Source organism: Crocuta crocuta, unplaced genomic scaffold, assembly GCF_008692635.1.
Source record: "Crocuta crocuta isolate KB4526 unplaced genomic scaffold, BGI_CrCroc_1.0 scaffold346, whole genome shotgun sequence".
In the NCBI taxonomy this organism is placed as follows: Eukaryota; Metazoa; Chordata; class Mammalia; order Carnivora; family Hyaenidae; genus Crocuta; species Crocuta crocuta.
In genome coordinates, this window is record NW_027527957.1 from 1,332,384 (window position 1) to 1,337,467 (window position 5,084).

Consider the following 5,084-nt stretch of genomic DNA (forward strand, 5'->3'; position numbering starts at 1 on the left):
AAGGGGGGAAATGGTGGGGGAAAGGGAGAGAGGCAAACCATGAGAGACTCTTGAATGCTGACAAAAACTGAGGACTGATGGATGTGGGGGGGAGGGGGGATGGCATGGAGGAGGACACTTGTGGGGATGAGCACTGAGTGTTATGTGGAAACTAATTTGACAATAAACTATTTGTAAAAACAACAACAACAACAAAAAAACGTGCAATGTTGAAACATACCGGTGTCTGAACTCAGACATAAATTTCCCTACACTTGTGCAGCATTTTTACTCATTTTTGTTTCCTTCTAGTGTGTAATCAGTTAGCTTGTGGTTCTCTCTCTCTCTGGTGACAATTTTATATGCCACTTATATCCTAGTCAGCTGCATAGAGGCATCAAACCAAAATAGCAGGTCAAAATAGCAGGGCATATTTATTGCCAGGCACTGTGCTCAGCATTCACATGGGATAATCTCACTCAATTTTCTCAACCTCTCTATAGAGAGGACACTATTATTCCTCCCATTTTCCAGATAAAGAAATGATGACAGTTTCAGCTTTGGTAGCTTACCCAAGCCACTCAGCTCCTTGATCTAATAATTTGGTGTGCAGTTTAATGTGGCAATTTCTTTTCTTTATACTCATTTCTTAAAAAAATGGGGGGGTTATTTATTGTTACCTGATCTTAATGCTGGGGTCACCGGTCTGGATTAGAACCCACACAGGCCAGCCACACTCATCTGCACTTCAGAAAGTACCCCTCCAAAAGTAAAAGGGGCTATGGAATATCAGTTATGAGAGAGAGTGTGACCTAAATAACTAAGAACTCCCATTATGATGACCCTCACATTGAAGTCACTTTTGGGGAGGGGGTGTTGGTTGACATTTTAACTTAGTTTTTTGAAGGGAATCTCTGAAGCCTTATGAGAGAAACAAATCAGAAATCATGAATTCTATTTCCACCATTATAAGTGATTGAATTATGTGATTATGGGAACATTAATGGAATAGTTTCCAAAAGTTTTAGGGACAAAAACTACACGCCTATAAACCGAATGTTACTGACCACAGTTTGGTATTCAGACTTCTTTCATGGGTCTGCTCCTTGTTCAAATCTTCCCATCTGAAATGTAGACTCTTCCATCAATACATATAAGCCTCTTAGACTAATTTTCTCTTTCTCCTGTACAAATACTCCATATGGCTGTGAATCAGTCCTGCTTTGTGCTGTTTATGTCACACTTCAGAGCTTTTCTACCTCCACATCATTTTTTACACTGTTTCCTCTGCTCATTTCTTAAGACTCATTCCAAATGCTACGCTTTCTTTCCTGTTTTCTGGAAATCAATATCACCTCTCTTTGAAATACAACAGTTAAATCAAGTATCACTAATAATAGCAACATAGATTGTTTCTAATGTGCCAGTATGAAGAGTGTGCATATATCCATTCATCTAATCCTCACACAGAGCCTGGGCTATATATTCTATTATTGCCCCTATTTTTCAGAGGGAGACAGGGAGATACCACTAGATTATGTAATTTACCCATGCACATAGAACTGCCAAATTGCAGCTAAGGAATTGTCAGGTTCCAATTGCACTAATCACTTTCTACCTTGTAATATGATTACCCTTAAGCATTTTATACCTCCTTTTGGATTATGCAGTCTTCGACCCTTCTCTATGTCCCCCTGGAAACTTATAGTAAAGGCCTAACAGATATTTGTTGAATTAGATTGAATTTCTTTCAATGGCTATTGTAATAGCTCTTTGGGAAGTAAAACAAATAAAAACTTTCAGGTATTTGCAATAGGTAAAAAAAGAAATGTGTCTGGGAACGCATAATTCAAACTGTATGAAATCAATGACTTCTTCCTCACAATGCTTTCCTCTTTCCTGCTACTACCCCTGCTTCCCATATAGGTACAAATAAATGCCACCTTAATCTTCAGGAGAATGTGATACTACATATTGATGTGAAGTCAAATATCAACATAAAAGAGAATGCTTTCTATTCTTTCTTTGTTTTTCTTTGTCTTCTTTTAAAGCCGAGGCAATTACCTGGCTTTGGCCCTACCCAGTTGCTCAGTATGATTGTCCTTATCAAATATAACTAGGTTTTGTATGAAAGAATGTCAAATAGTGTTTTCATATTCTTACATAACAAACAGACTTGATCTTTGGCAGGTGTCCCCTCCCCCTTCCCCAATTTCAAACTCTCACTTTAATAAGGGACAGAGCTCTACTTAGCAGCTTTAAATTCCCTGCTGGTCTTTACCATCTGGCACATTTTCTTGAAGCTCGTGACATAGATTTTTGAATGTCAGAGCAGGAAAACTTCTTGCTTAGAGAGACACGTTAGATGTCAATCATCATTAAAATGAAGATCTCTGGTGACTTCAGTCAATTCCCACAAATGGAAGAAAACCTGCCAATCAGTAATGGTGTGTGCAGTTAGTATGGTGAGAAGCAGGGTAGCTTCTGCTGCTGGTGCACCCATGTGGGGGTTAGTGCCGGCCAGGTTCTCATCTTCTCTGTGACCTTTAACATTGGGCCTTCACTATTTAAATTCTCATGAAATTCCTGTATTAGAGGACTACTTAGGAATTCATACTTAGCTTTCTAATATCACTGTCATTATCAGAGAAATAGCTCAAATGTGTAGCATACAGAAAAGTCTATAATGGTGTTCTAATCCCACCAATTTCTCACCCAAAACCTAGTCATGAAGGAAATCATATCTAACATTTTCAAATCTACCAGAAGATGATTAAAGGGTATCCACTCCCCAAGGGGTAGCTGCAGTCAGACTCCTTGCTTCTTACTGAGACTCTGCTATGTGCAAGATTTTCCACTCAATGACACAAGGGGCCACTACCCAGGATAGTTTGTGCAGGGTGCCAGGTCTCCAGAGGACGTAACTTAATGAGGAATTTAGAAGTGTATACAGGTCAGCATGTGATAATTTTGTAGATTTGAAGAGATAGAGCAGTTGTTTTGGCTGACAAACTTTTTTTTTTTTTAACTGCCTAGGTGCCTTTAACCCACCTAGATCATTGATTGTCACTTTCTAGGAGAAAAGGAAAAGGGTAAAAAAAAAGGGACCAGGAAAGAACTAAGTAAAATCTTTTTACCAACATATGTGACTCACTTATAATTAAATTTATGAAGATATGGGTTCATGCTTTTAATTTTTATAAGGCAATGCTCGAAAAACTGAATAACAATTTTATTACATTCCATTTGGCAATATATTACACATTATTAAAATAGAACAAGCCCACAGACTGCCACACTAATGACATATCAGTGTACAAGTAGATTCCAAACAGATTATAAAATCATCTATTTTAACAGTGGTGTTATGGATAAATAAGAAATAAGGCCCTAAGTTCCAGTTAGACAATTAAAGACTCAAACTATTCATGCAAATATCATTACTACTCACTATACACTTAAGTAATCATACAAAAGCCATATTAAAATGACAATAACTGACATTTATGAAGAAGCCACTATGTTCCAACACCTACTATAAGTGCCTGACACTTTCTTCCTTTAATTCTATGAGAAATGGCATAAGAAAACTGGGGATGAAAAGGCTGAGCAATGTTTCCAGCGCCACAGCTATAGATGGCCCACTCCAGAGCTCATACTCTAACTTCTGTTGCTAATGTCCAAAGGTAATCAGTGGCAGCTGAAGACAAGGGATAGACAACAAAAATAAGATCGCAATTATCAATGACCCAAATCATCTGAAACCTGGAGAAATTGAAAGGATGGTTAATGATGCTGAGGAGTTGGCTGAGGAAGACAAAAAGCTCAAGGAGTGCATTGATACTAGAAATGAATTGGAAAGCTATGCCTACTCTTTAAAGAATCAGATTGGATATAAAGAAAAGCTGGCAGGTAAACTCCCCTCTGGATAAGGAGACCACGGAAAAGCCAAAGAAGAAAAGATTGAATGGCCAGAAAGTCACCAAGATTCTGACGTTGAAGGTTTCAGAGCTAAAAAGAAGGAACCAGAAGAAATTGTTCAGTGAATTATCAGCAAACTCTATGGAAGTGTAGGCCCTCCCACAACTGGTGATGAGGAACCAGCAGACAAAGATGAGTTGTAGACATTGCTGTGCTAGTGCTGCAATATTGTAAATACTGGACTCAGGAACTTTCATTAGGAGAAAATTGAGAGAGCTTAAGTCTCTAATGTAATCGAATTTTCACCGTGGAATGGTGTTGAAAATGCCATAGCCCAAGTGGCTGTTGACTGCTTTTCATTAGCAGTTGCTCACATGTCTTGGGATGGAGGGAAAGGAAGAATTGTCTATCTTAAAAAGCGGGTAAAAAAGCTGGGTTAGGGCATGTGTTCACCTTGGAAAGGTTCTATTTAAAAATTGGATCATGAGCATCTGGTGTAGGAACTTTTTCTACCATAAGTGACACCAATAAATATGTGTTATTTACAAAAAAAAAGTGAAAGTTGCACCAACTAAACATCGCGACCATATGAAAATACTCTGATGATGGGTCAGTAACCAAGGATATTCAATGGTGAAATGCCCTACTATTTTTGAGTGGGTGTGCATGGACCCGCGTGGGGTGGCAGTTCAGCTTTAGTAGACCATTGAATTAGAGTTCTCCACCAACGTTGGTATGTATTGATTTTAATTTTTCAATATGAAATTTTAGTCCACTTATTAATTCACAAAGTCCCAATACTTTAGAAGCAAGTAAAAATAAAAATACGTTAAAAAATTATTTGTTTTAATTTACATCCAAGTTAGTTAGCATACAGTGCAACAATGATTTCAGGAATAGATTCCTTAAGCCCCTCACCCATTTAGCCCCCCCCCCCCCCATAAGCCCTCTAGCAACTCTCTGTTTATTCTCTATATTTAAGACTCTCTTATGTTTTGTCTCCTTCCCTGTTTTTATATTATTTTTGCTTCCCTTATGTTTATCTGTTCTTAAAGTCCTCATATGAATGACATAATATGATATTTGTCTTTCCCTGACTAATTTCGCTTAACATAATGCCCTCCAGTTCCATCCACATAGCTGCAAATGGCAAGATTTCATTCTTTTTGATTACAGAACTCCAT